Below are 13113 nucleotides of genomic sequence, written 5' to 3' on the forward strand. Positions count from 1 at the left end.
ATCATAAAAGCCATCTATGAAAAACCTACAGCGAATATCATTCTCAATGGGGAAAACTGAGAGCTTTCCCCCTAAGGTCAGGAACACGGCAGGGATGTCCACTATCACCGCTGCTATTCAACATAGTATTGGAAGTCCTCGCCACGGCAATCAGACAACAAAAAGAAATCAAAGGCATCCAAATCGGCAAAGAAGTCAAACTCTCACTGTTTGCAGATGATATGATACTTTATGTGGAAAACCCAAAAGACTCCGCCCCAAAACTGCTAGAACTCATACAGGAATTCAGTAAAGTGGCAGGATATAAAATCAATGCACAGAAGTCAGTGGCATTCCTATACACCAACAACAAGACAGAAGAAAGAGAAATTAAGGAGTCGATCCCATTTACAATTGCACCCAAAACCATAAGATACCTAGGAATAAATCTAACCCAAGAGACAAAGGATCTGTACTCAGAAAACTATAAAATACTCATGAAAGAAATTGAGGAAGACACAAAGAAATGGAAAAACGTTCCATGCTCATGGATTGGAAGAACAAATATTGTGAAGATGTCAATGCTACCTAGAGCAATCTACACATTCAATGCAATCCCCATCAAAATACCATCCACTTTTTTCAAAGAAATGGAACAAATAATCCTAAAATTTGTATGGAACCAGAAAAGACCCCGCATAGCCAGAGGAATATTGAAAAAGAAAAGCAAAGCCGGCGGCATCACAATTCCGGACTTCAAGCTCTATTACAAAGCTGTCATCATCAAGACAGTGTGGTACTGGCACAAAAACAGACACATAGATCAATGGAACAGAATAGAGAGCCCAGAAATGGACCCTCAACTCTATGGTCAACTCATCTTTGACAAAGCAGGAAAGAATGTCCAATGGAACAAAGACAGTCTCTTCAACAAATGGTGTTGGGAAAATTGGATAGCCACATGCAGAAGAATGAAACTGGACCATTTCCTTACACCACACACAAAAATAGACTCCAAATGGTTGAAAGACCTCAATGTGAGACAGGAGTCCATCAAAATCCTAAAGGAGAACACAGGCAGCAACCTCTTTGACCTCAGCCGAAGCAACTTCTTCCTAGAAACATTGCCAAAGGCAAGGGAAGCAAGGGCAAAAATGAACTATTGGGACTTCATCAAGATAAAAAGCTTTTGCAAAGCAAAGGAAACAGTCAACAAAACCAAAAGACAACCGACAGAATGGGAGAAGATATTTGCAAATGACATATCAGATAAAGGGCTAGTATCCAAAATCTATAAAGAACTCATCAAACTCAACACCCAAAGAACAAAGAATCCAACCAAGAAATGGGCAGAAGACATGAACAGACATTTTTCCAAAGAAGACCTCCAAATGGTCAACAGACACATGAAAAAGTGCTCAACATCACTCGGCATCAGGGAAATCCAAATCAAAACCTCAATGAGATACCACCTCACACCAGTCAGAATGGCTAAAATTAACAAGTCAGGAAAGGACAGATGTTGGCGGGGATGCGGAGAAAGGGGAACCCTCTTACACTGTTGGTGGGAATGCAAGCTGGTGCAGCCACTCTGGAAAACTGTATGGAGGTTCCTCAAAAAGTTGAAAATAGAGCTACCATATGATCCAGCAATTGCACTACTGGGTATTTACCCCAAAGATACAAAAGTAGGGATCCGAAGGGGTACGTGCACCCCGATGTTTATAGCAGCAATGTCCACAATAGCCAAACTGTGGAAAGAGCCAAGATGTCCATCGACAGATGAATGGATAAAGAAGATGTGGTATATATATACAATGGAATATTATGCAGCCATCAAAAGGAATGAGATCTTGCCATTTGCAACGACGTGGATGGAACTGGAGGGTATTATGTTGAGTGAAATAAGTCAAACAGAGAAAGACATGTATCATATGATCTCACTGATATGAGGAATTCTTAATCACAGGAAACAAACTGAGTGTTGTTGGAGTGGGGGGTGGGGTGGGAGGGATGGGGTGACTGGGTGATAGACACTGGGGAGGGTATGTGCTCTGGTAAGCTCTGTGAATTGTGCAAGACTGTTGAATCTCAGATCTGTACCTCTGAAACAAATAATGCAATATATGTTAAGAAAAAAAGAAGAAGAAGAAGGTAGTGGGAGGGGAAGAATGAAGCGGGGAAATTGGAGGGGTGGACGAACCATGAGAGACGACGGACTCTGAAAAACAAACTGAGGGTTCTAGAGGAGAGGGGGGTGGGAGGATGGGTTAGTCTGGTGGTGGGTATTGAGGAGGGCATATTCTGCATGGAGCACTGGGTGTTGTGCACAAACAATGAATCATGGAACACTACATCTAAAACTAATGATGTAATGTATGGGGATTAACATAAGAATAAAAAAATAATAATAAATCCTGCATAATGTGGTTGGGTGGGGAGTGGATGGGGGCCGGGGTGGGTCTTATCTAATCATTTGAGGGGCTTAGGAGCAATGACTGAAGTTTCCCAAAGAAGAAACAATTTTTTCTCAAGACTGCAACATAGAATCCCTGCTGAATTTCCAGCCTTCTGGTCTACCCTGAAGATTTGGGGCTTGCCAGCCCCTACAATCACGAGCCAATTCCTTAAAATAATGAGAGAGAGAGAGAGAGAGACAGAAATACAAATATAGCTGTCTACAGAGACAGAGACAGATCTCTCTAGATGGATAGATAAATAGATGCAATAGAATTATAGTTATCTATATAGTATAGGTCTCTCTAGATAGATGATAAATAGATAGATCCAATAGAACTACAGTTATCATTGTATAGACAAAGATATATTGGATACACCTATGCACCTGTCTGTCTTTCTATCTAGGGAGATCTATCTCTGGCTCTCTCTACAGATAGACAGATCTATGGATGGATAGGTATATATATACCTATATCTATGTATCTCTATATCTCTATCTATGGATATCCTATTTGTTCTGTTTCTCTAGAGAACCCGATTAATTCAGGCAGGGAGAACCACAAGTAAATAGGCTATCTGAATGCTCTGTGATGGGTCTCACTATAAGGGCCACTTAATGCTGTCTTTGAAGGATTGGATGTCGCTGCCCAAAAAGAGGGTTGAAAATGAGAACACCCTTTAATGGGTAGATACCAGGGGAGGATCAGCTAGAGGATTAAGAAGATAAATAAGATATGTGGGGAATGAGGCCAAGCAAGACAAGAGGGAAAGCTTTCCCAAGGGAAGGAGGGTTCATCTGATGGGAACACTAGAAAGTGTACATCAGAGAGAGGAATATGTGCAGTGGGGAGTTCAGGCAGGTGTTAGTATGGCACGAAGACTAGATGCAGGGTGTGGCCATGGAGGTGGTTGGAGAGGAATGAAGGAGCAGATCCTGAAGGGAGAAGACCAAGAATTCGTAAGTGCGACTCCCGTGAACCTCTCAGGGTCCAGATCTATGGCTGTCCCTGGGAGAGCACTGGAGGGCAGTGGTGGCCCCCGGGAAGAGCCAGGCAGTGGAAGAAAGGTTGAAAACGTGGAAGTGTTTGCTCATTGTAGAACAGATGTCCCAGACGGAGAAGAGTAGTGAGAGGCTGGGTCAGGAGCCTGGAGGATGGTGGGGACCAAGAGTTCAGGAGACGTAGTTGTGATGACCAGATGAGTTCATCTCCCAGGCAGGGATGTGGGGAGCCCTAGTCTATGGTCTCAGTGGAATCACCCAGGGAGCTTTACAAATACTGCTGCCAGGGTCCCACCCCAGAAATACCGTGGTTACTAATGTGGGGTGCAGCCTCAAGCTGAGAATGTTCAGAACAAGCTGCCCACATCACGCTCATGTCCAGTCAAGGGTAAGGACTATCCCAGTCCAATTGCAGGTCAGGAGAACTTTACTTCCCAGGACTCTCACACTTACAGAGAGTAGCTGCTTTAGCTGCTTTCCCTGGCAGTAGGGGAACTCCAGGTGCTTGGGAATATGTTTACCTTGGCCTGAGATCATTGTAATTCTGAGTGTGTTCTGACACCCGTGGGTGAATAAACTCTGTGTTCTAGATGGGGTCCTCTGGAGTATGGGTTGCTTTACCCTGGAGCCAAGAAAAAGCTCTAGGTTCAAAACAAGCGGCATGGAAACTCTCAGGCAGAGGGTCTTTTTTCTGAGTCTCCTGGGAAAATCAGAGTATAGAATTCTCACTTTATACTTGAAAAAGCTGCAGTCTCTGGTATTTGGGGGATTCCAGACCTTCTGAAAGGGACCATCCATAGTCCATGAGATAGGCATTATAATCTCAGTTTTAAAGATGAAGAAACCAAGAAATTGAGAGGAAAAGCAAATTATCTCTGGATTATCCATCTAGTACATTGAATAGTACATTACTTATGTATTGCAAAACGGATCGCTGGGGGGCTATCCAAGTCTGTCCCGACAAAAAGCCAAGACCTGAGTTCTTATTTTACTCCAAAATCAAGGATATGGGCATTGATTCAGTAATCCCATCTGAAATTTGTTTTTTTTAGGAGACAAAAGAAAGAGAGAAACTTAACTGATATTGGAAGCATGAGTTTTATATGGATGTCCCATGTGGTTGGACTGGTGGCAGAGTGCGGAGAGATCTTACCATGAAGATCCCCACACATTTGAGGGGAACTGACTTTTCTGTCCCTTGAACAACAGAACTCCAGATCTATGACATGGTTTTGACATTCGAGGAAGGTAAGGTGTGAATCTCCTAACCGTAGCTTAGAGTCTACGATCCGTAGACCAATGGTGGTGCCAACCCATCCTCTGCAGAGAGAGGTTTGATTTATCCATCAACCTGTAAGGCTGGGGTTGGCTGGCTTAATATGGGGCTGTGTCCAAGGAGTGGAGGGTAAAGGGTGATCAGATTCCATCTCTTTCATGCCTTGTATGTCCAATAGACTATCCTTCATCATCACCAAAATCTTGCTCACATATCAGTAGTGGCCAATGTAGTCGACTCACCTCCAGGATTAACTGAGACCAGCAACTCCCCAAATACACTGACTGTCTTTCCTAAAAACAACAGACAGCTTTGTTCCTAAAGCACCTGTGAGGAGAAGGCTGTGGGGTCCCTATGAGCAGAGCAGGTATGAATGGTTCCAAAAGCACCCAAACGGTGAGGTATATGATTCTAAACCTTGCTGCTCACATAAATTTCCCCTAAAGACATTTGTTCCTAAAATGGGTGTAGGCACTGCATCTCACTGTGTGTAGACAGCAGGACAGCCTGGTGGTCCACCTCCACCAAGCCCACATGTGTCATTGTCTCTTGGAGGCTGCACCAAGACTGACTCTCTCTTGGTGAGCAACCAAGTGGGTGTGAAGAAATGTCCCCACGGAAGGCCCATTCTACGAATAAAGGCAGATCTCACCTGCTCTTTGGAACAGACCTCTTTGCAGAAGCTAATTAGCCCTTAAACCCTAGTACAACTGTGGGACACAATCTACTGTATCTGGTAAGATTGAAGACGTAATCATGCTTCTAAACACAGAGTACTTCCCTTTGTCTAAGCAAATCTGAATAAAAAAAAAAGTATCAGTTAAAAGTTTTTTTTATCAATAGATCTTTTTTATTGTAGCTCTTACCAATAGATTTTTGACTTAACACTACATAACAATGGAGCTGCCATTCATGAATCATGTAGCTATTTTGTAAGATCAGGTTTTGGAAGGTATGCTGTTATGTAAAACTAAAAGTTTATACAATAATTACTCTGTGTTACGTAACGTTGTAGAATGCATGAAGGTATGTGCAAAAGGCCTCTTGAAATTCATATTTCTTTTTGGCAGAAAAAAATAATTTTGGAGACTCCTATCGGTGGGAAGTGGGCCCGTAGGCAGATGGACCTTGGACTCTGGCAAACTTCAGAGTAGAAAGACTGTAACTCGGGCGGGATATGATGGCATGCAGAATAGGCTAGGCTGTCTGGGTTGGGCCTCTTTGCATTCATCTTCTAAAATGAAACTGCCCAAGAGAATAATTATTCATGTTTTCAAAGAAGGGAATAGTCAGTGCTCTCCATGTGGCTGCAAACTCAGATTTCCAGGATCTAATTGAGACACGAACTTAACAAGCCAAACTTTTTATCCATAAAGGTAGACTAAAAGAAAAGAGAGAAAAACTTGTAGGATGAATGGGGTCAAGAGATGTCAGAGAAATTCCTAGATTTGGCCCCTGCAAGGGTCAAGGTCACACCCCTGACAAGATGGTGGTCCAAGCTAATGGCGTGGGTTGGTGGATCCATTCACACAGGCTACAGTCGATGGTGCCCCTGCAGCTGTGGTGTGGCTCCTGGTATAATTCTCGGCATGAATGCACACAAGGAGACTTGGAATAGCCCTCCTGAAGTAAGGTTAAACATCATTCTCTCAGCTACCTCCTCAGAGAATTCTGAATGCAGGTTCCATTAAAAGAACAATACAGCAACAAAGGGACATCCTACTATGGTTTATTTAGAGATTTCAACCCACCTTACACCCTCTGGAAGAAAATTACAGCTTCTCATGTGCCTACCATTCTAGGAGCCAAAATATCAAGGTGAAAACCCTCCCCTCTGATTGTCTGAGCATGGAAAACAAACAAAATAATTAATGATTCGAAAAGCATTTCAAACATTGGCGCACAGGTAGCCATGCAAAACAGGGAAGATTCTGTTTGTAAATTCCAATCACTACCTAGAAAGACTTTAAGGATTCATATCCTAGGCAACAGAAATGTGCTCTGTAAAAGAAATCTTCCTACATGCTTTTCTATATTTATATATAGTTAAGCTTGCATTTAAACAAATGAGGACTTTCTTACCTCTCTGCCCAGTGGTCCTTCAGCAAACCAGCTTCCTGTTCTCCAAGTCACTCCACAAATGGGCAGAAAGAACTGGATCCCATGTGGAAACCACAGGCTGCCCCTCATCTAAGAGACATAGAAACTTTCATACCAAGACTTCCAGTTGTAGATACTAAGATATTAGTTGCTATTATCTTACAGGAGAGAGCTTTGTGCAAGACATCCTTGACCCACAAATAGGAAACTGGCTTCAGTGACTGAGAATCAATAGTATGCAGTCATGGAATTGGTTCCCCATAACAAAGACCATTTCTATGTTGACACGCATCTTTTCTGGTTTGAAGAATAATCAGTGGACTAAATTTGAGACACCAGACTGCATTTACTGCAGTCATTGGATAAAGTATTATTTTCTTTCCTCGCACTTTGAAGTTATGATTTTGGACCCTCTGATCATCAAGGCAAAGGATATAAACTAATTGCAAACTCTCAGGAACACCAAAGCTAGAACATCCCAGGGACTGCCACCTGAGACCTTTGCTTGGTGCTCTCCATGTGATGCTGCTCGTTGGTTAGTGATCTGATGAACTGAAGGCAAGGAGGAGGAGGAAGAGTCTCTACTAACTGATGCTAAAGTGCTGAGGCCCTTATCCTCCCAGACCATGCAAAGGTCCACCATAGCAAAGGAAGTCAGCACAATGAGAAAAGTGTGGGATCCACAGTGAGAATATGAATGTGAGCACCATCATTTTGCAATATGGTGACCATGGATTTGGTAGGGAGACGTCAAAGTACTTCTGGGAATGCGTTTGGGTTCCAGGCCCAGGTAACCTTCTCTTCTAGCAAAATGCATCATCTTTCCCATGAGCTTGGACACTGAAGTTTGGGGGCCAGAGTCTCAGGCTGTCATGAAGCAGTATTTCTCTGATGAATCCTCATGCAGCAAGAAGCAAGTCAACGGTGCTTCAAGGACATGCAGCATTCAGTGAATGGGCTGATGGCCATGGGTTCAAGAAACTTTCAGTAGGAGAGAAACTTACTTTAACCTCCATCTACCTTCTTCATTTTTCAAACCCAATTCTGCAGAATACACTATAACCCTCTGTATATCCTAAGATGCTACCTCCTGGAGGCCTTTTGGTGCTTCAGTGATGTCTTTAGTGGAGCCCAAGATAGTTTTTATGTTGAATTCCATCTTCAGCGGGCAATACCATGTAGAGTTCTTTCTAAAAGAAAAGAGAGGAGAACATGAATCAAGAATGGAAACATGGATTTGTTTTTCCCTCTGTCATTAACATTTGGGAATAAAAAAAGTAGCCAGTGGTTTAATTGTAGTCTTCATTAATTTTTAATAAATTTGTACCCTTGTCCAGATTTAAATCACCACTAAGGAATGAGAACGCAGCAATAGTTGGCTCAATTTAGGTCAGATGTTGGTAATGATGTTTAAACAAAGATTATGTAACAGAAAAAATGAATGACAATGATCCTCTCAGAGCCTCTCAGATTAAAAACCCAAAACAACAACAAAAGAAAAGCAAAGAAGATACAAGAAAAGAAGAAAAAAAAAAACCTTTCAAGAATCAATTCTGGGCCATCTTAGCCAAGGAATATTTTTACAGATTGGGATGATTAGTCATGACAGAACTAAGAAGTCACCATGAGCAAAAAGGTAAGACTTCTGATACAGCAGAAAATGTGAATTGTATTCCACAATCTAGGTTTCCTGTGTCTTGATAAAACTGTGTCCACCTTCCACTATCAAGTCCATTCACTGACCTCATGACCTCTGAACTTCAGATGTCCAGGCTTGGACCTCAGAACAACTGCTAAATAGGATTGCTTGTTAAAGATCCAGAGAAGCTCAAAGCAGACACCTCCACGATCACATATCAAGGAACAGGTGGAGGATAAGCATTGTTAGACAAGAAATAAAGCCTCAAGACTCATGGCATTATATCCTTGAATATTCAGTATAAAATGTAATGTTATAATAATTTATGTCATGTTCTCTGACAGTATATGATATGTGTGTTATCTTCCAAATTATGTCTCCTTGCAGCTAAATCAGCAGGCATTTGATAGGAAAAATCAACGTACTGTGATTAAAATATTTCAAAATAAATACGATGCAGGATCTTTAGGAAGTACCTTCCTATATTTTGCTTAGTTCTTTAATCAAAGTTGGTTACCGCCCCTCCCGCACATATATCTAGATAACACTTAGCAAATAAGATGCTCTCTTCAGCCTTTCCTAGACATATTAGCGAAGGGAATAGAATGAAATTACAAATTACAGGGTTCTAGATCCTTGGTAAGTTTGTTCCCCAAAATCCCTGGAGATATAAAATAAAAGTGAAAACTAAGCTGCTATCACTTTGGACAAAAAGAGGCATATGCTTGTAATGGGGGTCACTTTGTAGGTACAAAAGGCATAAGTAGGAAATAGAATGCAAGGGTGAAAAATACATTAATAAAAAAATAGGGTCACCAAAGTAATCATGCGTGAGATACTCTTTTGCTTAAAAAACTGATTGGGTAAGTGTGATCCTACATGCAGTGTCTGCATATAATTGTTTAACGTGTGTTTTAAACTGTACATGTTCTAACAACCGTTTTATTGAAAGATGAAACATAGCATCAGGTCTCCTGCTTTGCTAGCCCTTCTTAGGGACAGATTAGGGCATTTCCTGGTCCCTGCTGCAAACCAGGAGTTATAGACACACCAGGACTAAGTAGAGATCTCAGCAGTTTTGGCTTCAAGGAGAAAGGCACTCTCTAACATTGGTATTACTGTTATGTTTAATGCTTCATTTATTTTTATCTTATTATTTTTCAATATGTGTTTATAATTTCCTCATAAAGTGTTTTCACCAATTTTATTCTATTCATTACTAATTCCTTATATTTGTGTGCCTCTGTGAAAGGTCTTTTCTAAAAATGTGTGTTTAGTAGTTGCCAATATACCAATATACAAGTGACTGTGAATATTTACGTTGTATCCAGCAACTCTGATAAATAGTTTTTCAGGTTCTTCTCACTGGTTTGAACAATTTATCTAAGTATTCTCTGAGGTTTGAGGTTTTCTAGGTAGACAATGAATAAGCTCTGAAGGATAACAGCTCCTTCCTTTATAACCTTCACAGATTTTATTTTAATTTCTTCTTATTTGTTCGTATGTCCAATACGAAGCTGAATAGAGGTGGTAATAAAAAGCATTCTTTTTCTTAAGATTTTATTTATTTACTTGAGAGAGAAAGACAGCACAAGTGGAGGGTGGGGAGAAGGAGAAGCAGACTCCCCGCTGAGCAGGGAGCCTGATGCAGGACTGCATCCCAGGACCCCGGGATCATGACCCGAGCCGAAGGCAGACGCTTAACCGACTGAGCCACCCAGACACAAAAATACTTTTACCTTTGCACTATTAAATATATTTTAACTCAGTTTTGTTTTTTAAATATTTAAAAAGATTTTATTTATTTATTTGTTTGTTTGTTTGTTTGTTTATGAGAGAGCGAGCGAGCAAGCAGGGGGAAGAGCAGAGGGAGAGGGAGAAGCAGACTTCCCGCTGAGTGTGGAGCTGGGCGCAGGGCTCGATCCCACAACCCCAAGATCATGACTGGAGCCAAAATCAAGAATCAAGAGCACAACTGATTGAGCCACTCAGGCACCCCTCAACTCGGTTTTGTTTTAAGTAGATATTTATCAGAGTAGGAAAGTTGCTCACTATCCCTAATTGGTAAGGATCTTTTTCAAAAGAGAAAGTCAGGGATAAATATCGACTTTATCAAATGCTTTTTGTTAATCTATTAAAATGATCATATAGGTTTTTTCCTGGTGATTAACGGACTGATCTTTCTAATATTAATCCAGCTTTGTATTTCTAAGATAAACCAAATTTTCCCATGATGTGATTATTATTCTTTATATGTTGGTAGATTGTTTTGTTGCTATTTTAAGATGTTCATTCCTAGATTTAATAAAAGTTATTCTCCTTGGATAACTTAGTTACTAAAGTTAGCTAGTCTCATAAAATGAGCTGAGATAAGTTTCTTATTTTTCTGGTCTCTGGAAGAGTTGTATTGGTTTGGAATTATTTGTTGATTGTTAGAATCAACATATAAAAACCATGTGGGCATAGGCCTGAGAGTTTTTAAAATTTACGTTTCTTCTTAAGTTAGTTATATCCTTCTAGGATTTTGAAAATTTACATTTTTTAAATTTATTGGTGTGAAGTTGTTAATGCTATCATTTTATTGTCTTCTTGATCTTGGCAGTCTGTATTTTTTTCTTTTTTTATTCTGATAGTATATTCATAGATAGAATATGTCATATTCTCTGTCTCTCCTAATCAATCTTACCAGAGGTTGTTCAGTCTTACTATTTTATTCTTTCTACTTTGGAGAAGTTTAATCAGTTGTTTTTTCCCTGATGCCCTGTGCTAGATGTTCAACTCACTGATGTCCATCTTACATTCTTTTCTAATATCAACGCTTAAAATTTTAAATTTCCCTTTAGATCCTTCTCTACAGTCTCTCCCATTTTTAAAGTGTATTGTATTATTGTTTATCTGTATCTTCTGTCCCATTATGATCTTTTTTTGACCCATGAATTAAAAAAAAAGTGTGCTTTAAAATTCAAAATATGGAGGTTTTCTATTTATGTCTTTGTTCTTGATTTCTAACTTAATACATTATAAAGAGAGAACGTGACTTATATGACACCAGCCTGATGAGATTTATTGGTAATTTGCTTTATGAAGTATGTGTTCAATTTTCATAAATGTTCTATGTATTGTAATGAGAGAACTTATTTTTCCTTTGCAGCCTGCAACATTCACATGCTAACATTAAATACATTTTTTCATTATATTTTCTATTTAAAAAATTTCCACCTTGTGGGAAAGTATTTGAATTGCTGAGCAATGCTCAAAAATTAATTCAAATTAGTTTACAGAGTGCTTAGCACATGCTTATGTATGGCTATATACTAGGCATTAAGAATACAATGATGAAAGAGACCAACCCAGTGCATGTTCCCATGGACCTACCTTAGTGTCTAGAGGGGAAGAGAGATAAGTACACACGTGGTTATTGAATTATTGTTGTGTGAAATGCCACAAAGGGAAAGCACGGTGTGTAATGAGGTAGGTTCTGACGTTGGTAAGGTACTGTAGTACTCAGAAGTCTGGATACAGAATATAAAAAAGCTACCCAAGTACATGAATCATCAAAAAAGTTTCAAGTACAGGTCTGTCCCTCTACACTATTCCTCTTTAATCCATATCCCCCTCCCTATCTCCACCAGGACCTCATGTCTTTCTTTCTTTCCTCTTTCTTCCACTCATCCATGTGTCTACCTTTTGGTTCCTCACTACCATAGTTGTCTTTCTCTGGAAACATATTATTCGGTGCTTGGGACAAAACTGCACAATTCTGTTAAATAAATGTTAAAGAATATTTTTAAGTAGTTACCATGCTCTGTATTATTCTAACAAATGCAATCACCTAAAGTGGGGTCCAAACTGGGGTTACTTTCACCATGTTCAACATTTCTTTCTTTCTCTTTCTTCTTTCCTTTCTTTCTCTCTCTCCTTCTTTCTTTCTCCCTTTCTTTCTCCCTTCCTTCCTCTTTCTTTCTTTCTTTCTTTTTCTTTCTTTCTTTCTTTCTTTCTTTCTTTCTTTCTTTCTTTCTTTCTTTCTTTCTTTCTTTTTCTTTCTTTCTTTGACAGACAGTGGGGGAGGGGAGTGAGGAGAGGGGGAAGATGGAGAGGGAGAGAAAGAATCCCATACAGGCTCCATACCCAACACAGAACCCAAGGTGGGGATCAATCTCACAACCCTGAGATCATGACCGGAACTGAAATCAAGAGATGGACACTTCACCGACTGAGCCACCCAGGCGCCCCCAACATTTCATTTACATTATAATTGTGTGAAGTTAGACAAGTTTTTGTTATTGTTAGATGGATTAACTGAAGACTAATATTGTCTTGACAGTCAATTAAAATGTCTGGTTATTTTGATTATGTAGTTGTTGAGCTCTGTGTCCCTGAGTTGGTACTTGAGAGGCTGGTGTATTTGACCAAGTACTTTGCTGATATCAGTCTCCATCTTGTTAGATTCATTCCACTGATCCAGCCCAGGAATAGCCCTGGTTTATTTCGGTCTCAAGTGTGTCACTCAATCCATTAGCTAATCATCCTAGTTTCTACTTTGTAACCCTGGTCAGCAGGCTATCCTTTGCTTCATCCAAATCATTAATTAAAATGGTCCATGGGAGAGAACCAACAAGCAAGCGAGGGAGAGACCATGAAGAAACAACCCTCCACGTG

At 40.2% G+C, this 13113-nt stretch overlaps 1 protein-coding gene across 1 annotated transcript in view; it reads right to left on the bottom strand.

Annotated features, from left to right (window-relative positions):
• Nucleotides 1-13113, bottom strand: part of PUDP (pseudouridine 5'-phosphatase) — a 160574-nt gene that overhangs the window by 11272 nt on the left and 136189 nt on the right. The window contains exon 4 of the transcript XR_010406017.1: nucleotides 6798-8005. The gene's annotated coding sequence lies outside the window, so the exon portion shown is untranslated. The remainder of the gene's footprint in view (nucleotides 1-6797; nucleotides 8006-13113) is intronic.

This window comes from Mirounga angustirostris, unplaced genomic scaffold (assembly GCF_029215605.1).
Source record: "Mirounga angustirostris isolate CCGP_5_RB_7025 unplaced genomic scaffold, mMirAng1.0.hap1 SCAF_11, whole genome shotgun sequence".
Classification (NCBI taxonomy): Eukaryota; Metazoa; Chordata; class Mammalia; order Carnivora; family Phocidae; genus Mirounga; species Mirounga angustirostris.